The sequence below is a fragment of the Gekko japonicus genome, unplaced genomic scaffold (assembly GCF_001447785.1).
Source record: "Gekko japonicus isolate JY-2015 unplaced genomic scaffold, Gekko_japonicus_V1.1 scaffold177, whole genome shotgun sequence".
Lineage (NCBI taxonomy): Eukaryota > Metazoa > Chordata > Lepidosauria > Squamata > Gekkonidae > Gekko > Gekko japonicus.
In genome coordinates this window covers 1,135,537-1,151,357 of record NW_015161408.1, presented here as the reverse complement: position 1 = coordinate 1,151,357, position 15,821 = coordinate 1,135,537, and positions in this window count along the sequence as shown.

Sequence of the window (15,821 nt, the reverse complement as noted above, 5' to 3'; positions counted from 1 at the left end):
AAGAAGGAGAAAAAGAAGAAGCCGACGGAATCCAGCCGCTCCGCGCCCGAAGCCTCCCCAGCCGAAGCGGCTCCGCGCGAGCGAGAGACTTCTCGGCAATTATCGCCACTCGTGGTCTGGCCCCGAGACGCGCTCCGAGAGAGCGAGAGAGGCGCTGCGGCCAGCCCGCCTCCGCCGCGCGCTCATTGGTCCCCGGCCAAGGATTGACACCGATGCCGACGCCGCGGCCGCGCGCGCGCTCCCGGAGAGCGGCGGAGGGTTTAAGAGGACCGGCGGGGGGAGCGCGCCGCACGGCCGGCTCGGGTTTTGCACAAGCCGGACGCAGGTGAAGCTGCCTGGGCTGAACAGACCCTCGGGCCGTCCGTCAGGAGTCAGTACTGTCTGTCCAGGGACTGGGGTTGCCAGTCTCCAGGGGGTGGCTGGAGATCTCATGGGATCCCCACCGGTCTCCAGGTAAAACAAGTCGGTTTCCCTGGAGAAGAGGGCTGCTTTGGACGGTGGACTCCACGGCATTATGCCTCACTGAGGTCTCCCCCCCTCCCCAAACCCTATCCTCTCCAGGGTCCACCCCTAAAATCTCCAGGAATTTCAGAATCCAGAGCTTGCAACCCTAGGGTCTCTGACTGAGGTCTTTCACATCACCTACTGCCTAGTCCTTTTAACTGGAGATGACGGGGATTGAACCTGGGTCTTTCTGTGTGTGCCGAGCAGATGCCCTACTGACAGAGCCACAGCCCCTCCCTTAATGTGTCTGGCTCTGGAATCTCTTGCACTACCCAATGGTTTCTTTTAAGACATGCAGTGTTCCCTCTAAGCTGAGTTGGTGTGAGTGCTAGCTCCCGGTTTTTTAGCCTCTGGCTCACACATGTTTGGCATATACAAATACAATAATAAAAACATGTTTGTCTTAGCTCAGGAAGGACGGCTCCAGGGCAAACTAATTTATGCAATGGCCAAATCACTCACACAGCTTTAGTGCCAGTAGCTCACAAAGTAGAATTTTTGCTCACAAGACTCCACGGCATAGAGGGAGATGCATTCCTCTATTTTTAAAAAAGTAATTAAGGCTGTCTACCCTATGCACAGTGTTACCTTCCCACTGAAGCGGCACCTATTTATCTACTTGCAATTTCTTGCTTTCGAACTGCTAGGTTGGCAGGAGCTGGAACTAGAGATGGGAGCTCACTCTGTCATGCGGCACACTCAGGTCTCGAACTGCCGACTTTCCACAGCCTGCAGTTCAGTGTCTTAACCACTTGAGCCACCACAGCTCCTTTACTCTATGCACATATGTATACATACGTGGGGGGGGGGGTCAAAGCTGCTTCACGGATTAACCCCCCCCCCCAATGAAGGATTTTATGGTGGACACTGGAAATGTAAAGTGTGAATGGAATGTAACCACATAAATCATGGGGGGGGAGGTCAAGTCAACTTCTGGCGACTCCATAGAGTTTTCAAGGCAAAAGATGGTTCCCCATTGCCTGCCTCTACATTGCTCCCTTGGGTTTCTTTGGAGGTCTCCCATCCAAATACTAGCCAGGGCTGACCTTGCTTATCTTCTGAAATATGACAAGGTTGGGCTAGCCTGGGCTATTCAGGTTAGAGTGGATAAATCATAAAACACACAGGGACATTATTCAGAAAACTTGGGTTGGCCATCAACCTATTGGGCTATATTATTAGAAACCGGAGTCAGTTGCTGGGTTGTGTATGACCTGTCCCATTAAGCAAATAGAATCTGCTTCCAGGTAAACCTGCATAGAATCAAGCACAGCAGTTGCCAACTTGCCCCCTAATTGCCCTTCTCTGGCAATGGCTTATTACATAGACTTTAGCTAGTGAAGCTTTCCCTATAGGTTTTCCCCCCCACTTGCTCCATTTTTGCTTGTCAGGCTGTTGTTAGAGGCACGGGAGTAGAAACTGAGGAAGAAGCTCTCAAGGACAATCCGATTTAAGACAAACGAGCACCAAGGTGCATTAAAGGGGGGGGGGGAGAGACTGTGGGAAACCACATCTAGTTTGAAATGGACTTTAGAAAGTTCTTAGTTAAAGCAGGAACCCAACATAGGAATCCATTTTGGAACTATAAAGAACTGGACTATGGAAATCTGCTTATTCCTCTTTTAATTAGAGTTCTAAACCAGGGGTCCCCAACCTTGTTGTGCCTCTGGACCCTTTTGAAATTTTGCAAACCACTGAGTGGGGGCCTCCACAAAAGAGTTGCCATGAGGGTGCTGGGACTGATCTTAGAATATTTGGGGTGTGTGTGGAAGCTGAATATCCTCTTGTGTGTTACGAAAGGGATGTTCCCTATAGACCCAAGCGCAATGCCTCCTGAGCTTTTCTGAAGCACCTCCTGTTCTTTTCTTTGGGATATAATTTCCTTGGGGAAGAAAGACAAGGAAACACATCAGTGGTGCCCGTTGGGGATCAGTGTTCTCAACTATCAATGTAACCGACACATCAATCAACAGAGAGCATAAGATGGAGCCACTGAAGTGATGTGCACCAAGACAGCAGTGTAGGAATGATATTTAATAATCCCTGAGGGCACTAATTCTGTTTCCTTCAAAGCCCTATGGCTTCTGTAGCCACCATTAATGAAAATGAGCACATATGGAACAGCTATAATTAGGGCTCATCTGACATTTTTATACCTTAAGGTGGGCAATAAGCGGAAGTATTGGCAAGCCAGAGAGATGCTCAGTATGATTTTTAGTGGTCAAGGTAGGGTTCGATGGCTCCTTCCTGTGACCAGGTGAGGTAGTACAGATTATACTATGCATGTCTAAATTTAAATAATTTGCATAGTTAAGAGTAGCTGCACAGTTCTGCTCTGGGTTGTAGAACCTTGACGTTTAAAAGTAGCTGTTTCACCCTGACCTGGATAGCCCAGGCAAGCCTGATTTTGTCAGATCTCATAAGCTAAGCAGGTTCAATTCTGGCAAGTAGTTGGATGGGAGACCTCGACTGCAATCACACACAATGAATGATCCATTTTCCAACTGGATTTTGCTAGTTCACACAAGTAACAGGGAGCGGTGGCGTAGGCAGTTAAATGCCTGCTTCAGTAACATCATACGAACAGCCCTATGGCTGTTCGAGTACCACCGCGGTCTGTGTGGTTGAAGATCGACGGTGGCGGCGGCAGTGAGACATCAGCTCCGGTTTCGATGGCGTGAAGATGGCGGTGGCGGCAAGCGAGCGAGCGGCGGCGGCGAGCGGGCGCAACCAGAGGAGCGATCCCTGGTGGCTAGAAAGCAGAACATCGAGCGACCGCCGCCGAGGAGAAGGCCGTGATGACGTCAAGAGCCGGCACAGCGGAGCCGGAAAGGACGCAGCTGAAACCGGAAGGAGATGGGAGTCGCGCGCCTTGAGAGAAAGGTTGCCGCCAGACGCCGAGGAGGACCCCCCGCCTGAGGAACCGCCGTTACCAACAGGACCAACTACCAACCACCACCATAGGGGTGCCGGTAGGTTTCCCTGCCCCTTACAAATATATGTGGCCATAGTTAGGGTAGTAAAATGGTGACTAGCACCGAATTGTAAGCTGCTCAGAGACCCCTGACAAGGGGTTCGAGAGGGATATAAAGTTGAATGTATAAATAAATAAATATAAATAAAATCCAGTTGGAAAGTGGATTATTTAGTGTGTGTGATCACAGCCCTCCTTGGAATACCAGAGTCGGGAGGACAGAGGCAGGCTTTATTCAGCCACCTCTCTGAATATCCTCCAGGCCCCCAGTTGGGATCAGTCACCAGGGGTCACCGTGACTTCCAGGTGTGTGCGTGCACACACACAAACCAGCCATGTCTCGCCTGTAAAGAATTCAGAAGCTTTGGATGCCAGAGGTTTCAGGTTCGAGTTCGATCCCTGGTGTGCCCTGTTTCAGGATGGGCGATACCAAGACCAGGAAAGACCATATGGATATATGAAGGTGTCCTGAACCATCCTACTATTGGTCCATCCAGCCAGTGATGTCTGCCCTGATTGACAATGACTCTCCGGAGTCTCAGACGGAGAAAAGTCTCTCCCAGACCCTGAGATCCTTTAAAACTGGGACCTCCTATATTCAAAAACATCAGCTCTACCACAGAACCACTGACCCTTGCTTGAAACCTTCAAGAAAACTGGAGTAGATGATAGTGGGTATGATAAGCTGGTGCCTCGACTGGTAAAGCAACTTCCAGTATGTGAACGTCATACCTGGGCCTTGCAAAGTTCCACTTCAGACTGTCTGCCTTCTCTTCACACAGCTCATTTAAGTGTCTCTTTGAGCACGGCTTCAGAAGAGCAGCCAACGCTTCGCCGGTTAAACTTTCTTCTCTCTCTGGGCTTTGAAACCAGAGTGGAGAACAAAATGAATTCTGCTGGAAGGCTGGTCCCAGCATGAAGAAAGGTTTAGCCTAGCAGAGAAGAGGGCCAGCCCTGCTGAATGACAGGTAGCGGGGGAAGGAAGAAAGAGAGATCCAACAGGGTATCTTTATCTTCAGTTCTTACACAGACTGTGGAGCAGAAGGCTCAGGGAGAAAGGCCTGAAGAACCAGCACCCTGTTGATGTTGTGGAATGCAGAATTTTCTAGCAAGTTCCCCTTAGCCAACACCGCATCAGCCGGAGCTAGTGTCGCACAGTGGTTATGGATTTTATTTACTCAGAAGGTTTCTTCTACAACTCGGCCCCAGTGTGAGTCCCATGCTGAAAAAGGAGAAGAGAAGGAGAAGAGATTGGATTTATACCCCGCCCTTCACATGGAGTCTCAGAGCACAGTCTCCCCTTCCTCTCCCCACAATGGAAACCCTGTGAAGGGGGGGGGGGGGGGTGAGAGAGCTCCGAGAGAACAGCTCTGAGAGAACTTTGTCTGACCCAAGGTCACCCAGCTGGCTACATGAGAAGGAGTGGGGAATCAAACCCAGTTCTCCAGATTAGAGTCCACCACCCTTAATCACTGCACCAAACTGGCTCTCAGCTATGAAGACAGCTATGGCTACCAATAAGCAACAGGTGGGAACCAATCCCTGTCTATTAAACCCAGCTGAAACAGAGCCAGGACTTTTTCACATTCATTCAACAGCAGTACCTGGGGTTTACAACAACCTGGAGAAAAAATAGTGCTGTGTAACAGGGGCTTTATGTATGGAAATGGGCAGATGAGGTTTTTCCATATCATGGAGGCAAACATCACCTGGTCAGTAACATCCCAGTAAGCTTCTCTTAAGGGGGCAGGGCACCCCCCCTCCAGACTGCTGGTAACCCTAGCAGCCTTCTGGAAGCAAAGTAAGTGAATGAGGTTGCCAACTCGTTCATTTCAGCAGGGCTCCTGTGCTTTTTTGAGAACTGCATTGGCAGAGACTGCAAATCACAAGTACAGTGGTCCCTGTCACGGCATGCCCATGGTGGCAACAACCATGCAGGTCAAACAGAAGAACATAAGAAAAGCCCTGGTGGATCAGACCAGTGGTCCATCTAGTCAAGCGTCCTGTCTCACACAGTGGCCAACCAGTTCCTTTGGAGGTCAACAACAGGGCAGAGAGGCTGAGGCCTTTATAAAAACAGAAGAAGAGCCCTGTCAGACCAGTCTAGTCTAGCATCCTGTCTTACACAGTGGCCAGCAAGTTCCTTTGGAGGTCAACAACAGGGCATAGAGGCCCTGATGTTGCCTCCTGGCCCTGGAATTCAGAAGTTTATTCCCTCTGAACATGGAAGTTGCCCTCAGTCACCATGGCTGGTAGTTTCTGATACACCTCTCCTTCATGCATCTGTCTAATCCTCTTTTAAAGCTGTCTGTTCCTGTGGCCATTGTGACGTCCTCTGGCTGCGAATTCCACATTTTAATCACTCTCTGTGTAAAGTATTTCCAACTGACCAGTAAGCCGTTTACAGTGATGCCATACCCAGAGTAGAACTAGTGCATTGTCAACCCCTTTGGGGGTTTCTAACAACCTGGAGAAAAAAAGGTTTCATCTGTGGAAATGGGCAAGTGGAGGTTTTCTTGGCACGCAGGTAACAGTGCCTGGTCAATAGCATCCCGTGAAGTCTCTGTTCAGGGGGACTTGCTTTCTCCAGGTTGTCGGCAACTCTAACCCCCACAGTAGAGCTGTTGGCTGTGTTGAAGGATATGAATAGACTCCATCCTCACCCTGCTGGAGGGAGGGCTGCCTGCCAGGAGTCAATACAGGCATGTGGACAGCAATGAGTAATGTGCCTCCCTACTGGCAAACAACACATAGGCTCCACGACTCTGCACATGGCAAGCTTGTAGGTTTACCCAGCGCCCCTCCTGTTGGGGGGCACAGAGGGCTGATATTTAGTGAAGGTAAAGGTTTCCCTTGCTCAAAAGCCAGTTGAATCCAACTCTAGGGGGCAGTGCTCATCTCCGTTTCCAACCCGAAGAGCCAGTGTTGTCCGAAGACTTCTCTGTGGTCATGTGGCTGCCATGACTAAACACCAAGGCTCACGGAATGCTGTTACCTTCCCACCGAAGCAGTACCTATTTATCTACTTGCAATTTCTTGCTTTCAAACTGCTAGGTTGGCAGGCGCTGTGGCCAGAGACAGGAGCTCACTCCGTCATGCAGCACTAGGGTCTCGAACTGCTGAACTACCAACCTTCTGGTCTGCAGCTCAGCATCTTAATCTCTAAGCCACTGCAGGCCACGGGGGCTGATATCTACCCATCCCTTTTAAGGCATCACATTGCAACAGTGTCTGCACTGGATGCTGGGGTTGCTCCCTGGGGACTGGATCCTGCAAAACAGTCGACAACATTAGTGTTTGGCCAGCAGTCCTAATGGATTGAGTGGAGTAGCTGCTGGTCACTCAGGCCTGTGGCTGTGCTTCCCCACTTTCAGTGGGGTTATAAAAGCTTATGTACTCATAAAAGTATAAAAGTACAAAGTTTTATTGTTGTTGTTCAGTCGCACAGTCGAGTCCGACTCTTCGCAACCCCATGGACAAGATCTCGCCAGGCCCTCCTGTTTTCCGCCATCCTCTGAAGTTTGCTCAGTTTCATGTTCGTTGCATCTATGCTAACCATCTCATCCTTTGCCGTCCCCATCTTCTTTGACCTTCAGTCTTTCCCAGCATCAGGGTCTTTTCCAGTGAGTGCTCCCTTCTCATTTGGTGGCCAAAGTATTTGAGCTTCAGTTTCATTATCTGGCCTTCCAGGGAACAGTCGGGGTTGATTTCTTTTAGGATTGACTGATTTGATCTTCTTGCATTCCAAGGGACTCTCAAGAGTCTTCTCCAGCACCATAGTTCAAAAGAATCTATTCTTCGGCGCTCGGCCTTCCTTATAGTCCAACTCTCGCAGCCATACATGACTACTGGGAATACCATTGCTTTGACCATGCGGACTTTTGTTGGCAGGGTGATGTCTCTACTTTTTATCATGCTGTTTAGGTTCGCCATCGCTTTCCTCCCAAGGAGCAGGCGTCTTTTAATTGCATGGCTGCCATCACAGTCTGCGGTGATCTGGGATCCCAGGAACGTGACTGCTTATCTATGGGGAAAGGGATTTCTGCACTGCGCATAGGGATGCCGGCCTCCAGGTGGGGCCTGGAGATTGCCCGGAATTACAGCTCATCTCCAAACTACAGAGATCAGTTCTTCTAGTCTAGGGGAAATGGCTGCTTTGGAGGGTGGGCTCTGTGACAGGACTCCCGTATTGTCACCAGGGAGCCCAGTGGTGAGAAGGGCCTGTGTAGGTGGGGTTCCCAGGCTCTAGGGCAGAGTGCCAAACTCATTTTCCACAATGGCTGGATCTGACATCAATCTGATTTTGTTGGGTGGGGCCATGCGTGCCATGAAAAGGAATGCCAGATACCGGAAATACAAACTTTATAAAGGACAGCAAGCTGGTAAGCTTCGAGTTGGTGTGTTCTCACTGTAGGACTCCAAGGGCTGGGGGAGGTGCACATGGGCGGACTGAAGAGCCAGCGGAGCAGCACTGGGCAGACACTCCCACACTGCCTGGAGGGGGGGCCAAACCCCTTCCCCAGCTTGCTCCCAACACCAGTGTTGTGAACCCAGGCCCCAGGATAAAAATGCGAAGGGGCTGGGTGTTGTGAGTTGAACTAAATCCCCAGTCTGCGGAGGTTGGGAGGGGGGGTGGCCCAGGTCCAAGGTGAGATGCACAGCAGGACCCAGGCCAAGTAAAGCCCAATAAGCCGGAGACATCCGCATGGCAGGACCATCTCCGGCCAAGGCTGCCAGGGGATCCATGGTGGGGCTTTGCTGGGGGTTCAAGCCAGAGTCATTGGCAAGCTACATTATTCCCCATGCGGCGGCAGCTGCCCAAAACCAAAGACCACTGGATCACCTGATGGGGAGTGGGCACCATGCGCACAAGGCTGTACACGGGGCAGAGGCCACAGGCCAGTATAACTGGAGATTGCCAGCACTGACCCTCAAAAGGTGGCAGCCACCTATGGCTGAAGGCCGCTGGGTGGTCCGTGGGAGAGGGAGGCCTGGCTGCCAAGTCACATGCTTGGTGGCAGGAATAGGCCCCTGAGGTATGGAAGAATCTGCTGAAGGATGTCTCCTCCCAAGCCAAAGGACAGCTGCCACATTGGGGGGGGGGCGTGAATATGCTGGTGGCAGCACTGGTTGCCAACAGGCCCCAGCACAGGATCATCTGCACTCCACCACATGCAAACAGTGATCCCCGCGGACATCCGGGACAGCATCTCGGGAGCTCCTGGCTAAGCAGAAAGGCATGCAATCTTGCCTTAGAACCCTGAGCCGGCAATCAGTGAGGTTGCCACTAAAACGAAGGCGTTCTGCTTGACTGCTGCAGATGAGGTTGTTCTGCCATCCTGAAGCTACAATTGGAGCCGCTCTGCTCCCTCCCCTCCTCCAGCAGCCTCCTGTTCCCTCCCTCACACCAGTGGCTTGTGGGCCAGATAAGAGCCCTCAATGGGCTGGTTGTGGCCCCCGGGCCTGATGTTTGACACCCCTGCTCTAGGTAGTGGCTGCAGCTCTGGTAGTTCAAGTGATCTCCAGGCAGCAGAGATCAGTTCGTTCCCCTGGGGAAAATGGCTGCTTCGGAAGGTGGACATCATACCCTACTGAAGTCCCTCCCCTGCCCTCCCCAGGCTCTACCCCTTAAATCTTCAGGAATTTCCCAACCCAGAGCTGGCAACTGTACTCATGGGGGAGGCACTGCTGTGTCTTCCCAAGCCTAAGGTTGCCAGGCCACATCTGGCAACACCCATGAGAAATGTGGGGGTGGGGCCCGTTGCACCAGTGTGGTGCAGGTGAGTGGACATCACTTCCTGTAAATACGAAAGTGACAACTTTGGATGCTCTAGCCTTTACAGAACCTCTGTGGTTTTACCATATCACCTTAGGTGCCAGAGGACAAACTGCAGGGATGCCAGGAGGTCTTCTGCTATAGCAGGAGGCCTGGCATCTCTATGAGCCCCACATGGGGGAGGGAGCAGAGGCACCCAGATGACTGGGCAGGCTGCCTCTTCCTCTCTCCCTCCTTTGGGGGCATGACCCTTTTCCAGGGTTGTTTCCCCCAGCCAGTGTGCCCCCACTGGAGCAATCCATGTTCCAACAATGTATGCTCCCACTGACGCAGATCAGTGACTATTGGGCCACAACTCTGGCTCAGTTCATTTGCTCTCAAGCTTAATACATTCTCTACTTTGTAAAATTTTACAATTGTTTTCAGTGAAACAAGCATCCTGGGAACCGAACAATATTTTTGTTATCTGCAGGCTTAAATCTGCAAAGTCCTACCAAATAAACAATACACCTAGGAAAGCGACAATCAGCCGAGGAGGGCATGTGACTTGTAAACTCTTCCTAAATCAGAGGGAAACAGCAAGTGTTGTTTAAGGAATATGAATGAACCAAAAGTTTCTGGTAAAGGGGACTGCTGCATTTCACGGTGTCTGGTTTCTCCAGCTCTCTTGCAGGATGGGAGCCATGTGGAAGCCTGGGAGATAAGAGGAGATGTTTTTGTTTTGTCCAGGAATTTGGCACATGAGAAGATCAAATACAGTTTGGGATATCCACAGATATTGCCTTCATATATCCACAGATATTGCCTTTATACAGACATGTGGAGATTTGGATTAGTTTATAAGGAGGGCATGTGACTTGTAAACTCTTCCTAGATCAGAGGGAGACAGCAAGTGTTGTTTAAGGAATATGACTGAACCAAAAGTATCTGGTAAAGGGGGCTGTTGCATTTCATGGTGTCTGGTTTCTCCAGCTCTCTTGCAAGATGGGAGCCATGTGGAAGCCTGGGAGATGAGAGGAGATGTTTCCGTTTCGTCCAGGAATTTGGCACATGAGACAATCAAATACAGTTTGGGGTATCCACAGATATTGCCTTCATACAGACATGTGGAGATTTGGATCCGTTTATATGGCTGGTAGGGATGGACACAAACTACCTAATGAACTAAAGTCTGTGATGAATTCTGGGCAGTTCATGCTTCGTGAAGTCAAGTTCATGGCAGGGTGACTGGCACAAACTTTCCACGAACTTTGATGCTGTTTGCGGAGTTTCATGTCAGTTCGTGAGCGGATATATTCCCAGACAAACTGTCTCTGCTCAGTCAAGGTGTTCACAAAATTTCAAAGCAACAACTTTGGGGGCATGCAGAGGAGCATCCGGGGGAGGTCCCCTGTGAGTCTGATGTCTCTAAGTTGCACAGGATGTGTTCTATACACTCCTGAACCTTGGTCATTTTGACAGGGCAGGTTCAGGAGGTTCAGGGATGTATAGAATAGATCCTGTGCAAGCTAAAAACACTAAACTTACCTCAGACCTCCCCCGGATGGTCCTCTACATGCTCTCCAAAGTTCGTTGTCTCTAACTTGCACAGGATCTGTGCTATACGCTCCTGAACCGGCACCTGTCAAAATGACCACCCGATAGCTGTCATTTTGACAAATGCAGGTTCAGGAGATTCAGGAGTGTATCAAATGGATACTGTACAAGATAGAGACAACAAACTCTCGAGGGGGGGATTTCTGGCTGACTCTCCTTTACCTGCCCTTCAAGTTTGGTAAGGATTGGATTTATGGGGTCCAAGTTATGCCCCCCCCCAAAGAAGGTGCCCCCAGGAAAGTGCTTTCTGGGGAAATGCTTTTGTGCAGGGGTGGCCAAACTGCGGCTCGGGAGCCACATGCAGCTCTTGCATGTGTACTGTGTGGCTCTCAGCAGGGCAGCTGGGGAAGCAAAGGGGAGGGTGTCATGCCTGCCCTTGACTCAGCCCCAGAGCCAGCTCCTGACAGCCTAAGAGGGGAGGATTCAGTGCCTTTAAGAGCTGAAGAAGCATCAGGATCTGCACCTACTGTAAGTGCTGAGGAGGATACACAGCAATCTGAGTCAACTACAGGACGGTTTGCACCTGGGATTGAGCAGGCCATAAGCAGCTCACCACCTGCATCTCCCCCACCTGTAAGTAGGCTTAGGGATCAGAGACATCAGGAGCTGGCTAGCTGACAAAAAGAAGCACATTTAAGAGGGCAGAGATCCTTGAGCCCTGAGTTTTAACAGCAGCCAGGACCTCGCACAAAGGTGCTAATGAGTTAATGGGCCAGAGCACTATTTACTAGGACCTCTGGCCATGAGCAATTGGTGCTGGCAACCTTGTTCGTAGAACCAGAAGCTCTGCACCTTGATTCCTGTTTGACTCTGTGGTTTTTGGACTCCTGGTGTTTGGACTGCTCTGGCTCCTGCCTTCCAGATTGGAACCTGACCACGCCCTCGGCTTTGCTCCCTGTACTCTGACCTCTGGTAACGTTTGACTACGGCTTTGTCTGGTGTTTTGGGACTTGTTTAATGCTCTGCTGACTGCTCTCCCAGCTGACCTTTGGACTTGTATTGTGACTCCCCCTGTCTGCCTGCCTCCCTGGCTCTACCATGACAGAGGGATGTCTCCCCGATTAGTCTTCCCTTCCCCAGCCAGTGTTCTCCTCCCTGGGTAGGCTTGAGGTGGGAGGGGGAGCAGAGAAAGAAAGCAACTTTAACTTTAGATATGTTCTCAACCCCCACCGAAAGAAAACAAATTTAACTTTAAATATGTTCTCAACCCCCACTCCCGTTGGCTTGGAGAAAGCGTTTGTCTCTTTGAATGTCATTACCAATATCTGCTTTCCCCTCTTTTGTTTTTATTTCTGGCAGTCTTATTTAATGTTAATAAAAAGCAATTTTTCATATTTTCCAATTAAAACATGTGTAATAGTTGTTGATGTTTTGCAGCTCTCAGACATCTGCTGTTTCCTCTATGCGGCTCTTACATTAAGTCAGTTTGACCACCCCTGCTTTTGTGGCTCAGAGCCTGCATCTTTAGATGCCATAAGTGGACTCTCACGAGATGGAGAGTTTGTGAGAGGCGTATCAAACTGTGGTGAGTGCCTGGACTGGAGAGAGATCCCAGGAGAACATTTCCTGGCCAACCCTTGTATCTTGAGTTTGCCAGGACCCTGGCTCTTCGGCACTCACTAGTTTGGGCGAACCGTGTCCATGATGCATACCCAAAGCAAAGCTCTTGCATCAGGGGAACAACATGAAGCTCTGCCAGAGCTGCTTCTAGCTGTTCTTCCTATGGATTTATGCCATGCATTGTTTTGCCCAGTGCTTTTTCTCTAAGCACATCATGTTGCCTGGTGTCCTGGAACGGCTCTTTAGGAGCCTTCAGCTTGTGGCTTTGTGGAACATCAACTTTTCATGTCGAACAGCAGGTGGTGTTCGACAGAACACCTTGCAATAAATGCCTAATATCTGTTCCGCTCGTATAGACCTGTGTGTGCCTTTGCTGATATGAATGCACAGATAGAACGGCCTGCATCCAGCAGATAGGGGGACATTGGAGAGAAGGAATTTACAGCAAATATTGTCACGCGTGCCTTGTATTACTTTGGAGCAGACACAAAGCCGGGATAATGGCCCGGGCTCACGGCAGAGTCATGACTGCACTGCAGAATTTACTGTGGATTTTGGCAGCTTGCAAAGAATGCTGAAAATACATTTCCCACTTTTCTACAAAAAGTAACCAAGAACCAAGTTGCTAGTCCTTGTGACTCTGCAGCTACTAATCCTTCTATTGCCAAGCCTCCCCAACATCTTGAATGAGGGAGAGTTTGCAAATAGATAATTTGTTGCATTAACGACTGACATATTTAGCAATACATTTAAAAGGCCTTAAGACATTCACCAAAAAATGCAATGCATGAATTTGTACCCTTTATTTATATATCAATTTATAGTCTTCTTTTCTTTCTGAGGCTCAACGCAGATTACACAATTAAAAATAGAATCACGATAGACAACATACACCCAGCAGTGAATAAAACTGGATTGCAGCATTAGAGAACAATGCATACAACCATGGACAATACGTACAACATAATTGCATAATACAAACAAATAAAGCACCACAGCTGAACTGCCAAACTGGAAAATGATGCAATAAAACAGTTCAGTATATACAAGGAACTTGGTGGTTGTCATGTGAACACTAACTTATCTCTGGCAAACCTTGAAAGGGTGACTCACGGGCTACCTACAGGTGAGACATTTGTTTCTGAAATTTTCCAAAAGGTAATAGGCTGTAACGTTGATATGTGTTGGACCACAGGATTAATCTTTAATAAGGAGCTGTCCTGTAGAGATCTGCCAAAGAACAACACCTTCTTAAACCCATGAGCTGCGCAGGATGGGTGTTTGGGTTAGAAGTTGTTCCATGAGCCATAATATGCAGCAAGATGCACATGTACACATAACCATGGGTATTGTTCTGGTCCGCTTTCCCATATGCACCCATTATGGCTGGTCCACACCTGTGAATTTCCTTTACCTGGAAACATGTCAAAGGCAACTCTTGAGTATTTTGTAGAAGTTCTGTACCACAAAGCTGGCACTTCAAGAGGCAGATTCCAGAAAAGGATACCATTTGCCTCCAGTCTCCTTGTACGTCATTAAAAAACAAAAACCCTAGGGAGAGGATCTTTTTTTTTTGCTTCATAAAACTATTTAAGGCTGGGAACAATATTGCAAGATCCCCACCCCCACCCCAAGTTCTGTTTTTAACAAACGGGTTCAGCAAATTTGAAATGCCTTTAATTTGTGTTTGGGTGGGGGTGTTATCTGCTTGATTCCATTGTGTTACTTTCTTGAGGATTGTTTCCTACCATGAAGAAGAGAAGAGACAAAGAGATTGGATTTATACCCCGCCCTTCACTCAAAGTCTCAGAGCGGCTTACAATCTCCTTTCCCTTCCCCTCCCCTCCCCACAACAGACACCTTGTGAGGTAGATGGGGCTGAGAGAGCACTGACAGAAACTGCTCTTTTTCAAGAACAGCTCTTATCAGAACTATGGCTTGCCCAAGATCATCCAGCCAGGTGCAATTGGAGGAGTGGGGAATCAAGCCCAGTTCTCCCAGATTAGAGTCTGCACACTTAACCACTACACCAAACTGGTGAAGGTGGGAGCTATTGGATTGCCAACTGCAGATTGGGAAATTCCTGGAGATTTTGGGGGTGGAGACAGGGACCTCCTGGAAGATGGAGTTTGGGGAAGGGAGGGACTTGAGGTGTAATGTCATAGAGTCCACTCTCCAAAACAGCCATTCCCCCCCCCCCCCCGAAAGACTGGATTGGGAGATCAATTATAATTCTGGGAGAGCTCCAGGCCTCACCTAGTGGTTGGCAACAGTGCTGAGGTTCAATTGATTTCAGTGCTTGGAATCTGATGCAAAGCTGAGGGTGCTTCTGAATCTTTCTTGATCTGAACTCCTCCCCCAGTTTTGAAGTCCCCAATTACCTGTTTCTTGTTTGCAAAGAGGAGCAGATATATTAAAAATCATTTTGGGCTCCTTTAAAAAAATAAATCTGGATTTTGCAATAATACAGCACATGCTCAATTTATTGCAGATTTCAGTTTCATTGATATATTTCCTCCAACATGTTACCAGTGTATAAGCATACACTCATTAAAAGAGCAAAATTTTGACACAGTTGGATATACAGATGTTATCACAGTTCTTGAGTAGGTTTAACAATGCACAGGAACATGTGCGCTCATTGATTAAAAAAAAAACACCATCCAAAGGGAATCTGGATGCATTTGTACATAGGATAGCCTCTGTTTTATTGCAGACTGGGGGGAGGGGTTCAAATCAACCAAAGGAAACAGAAACTGCAGCAACCTCTGGAATTCCAGAATTCCAGAATTAATTTTAGAAGTTCTAACTAAATAGGAATTATGACAAACAAAATGAAGGGCAGAATGACACTCTGAAACAAGCAAGAAATGAAAATACAGCCAGTGTAGTGCAGGGGCTAGAGTGTCAGCTTGCAATCTGGGAGACTCTAGGTTCGAATCTCACCTCTGCCTTAAAAGCTTGCTGGGTGACCTTGGGACAGCTATGAACTCTCAGCCTGGCTTATCCTCACAGGACTGTTGTGAGGATAAAATGTAGGATAGGAGAATGACATATGCTGCTTTGGTCTCCATTTGGGACAAAGGTGGAGTTTAAATAAAAATAAGTGAAATAATGAGGAAAACCTATATATCCGTTTCAGTCCCGAGTGAGTAGCTACAAAGACTACACACATATTAAGATTATGGGGAAGGGGTTTCAAAGGGTTCCAGGATATCTTTTTCCGGAGTAGTAAGAATGCTGGGAAAGTTTGAAGGTCAATGAAGACGGGGACGGCAAAGGATGAGATGGCTAGACAGTGTCATCGATGCAACGAACATGAAATTGAGCCAACTTCAGAGGACGGCGGAAGACCGGAAGGCCTGGCGGGAGCTGGTCCATGGGGTCACGAAGAGTCGGACTTGACTGTGC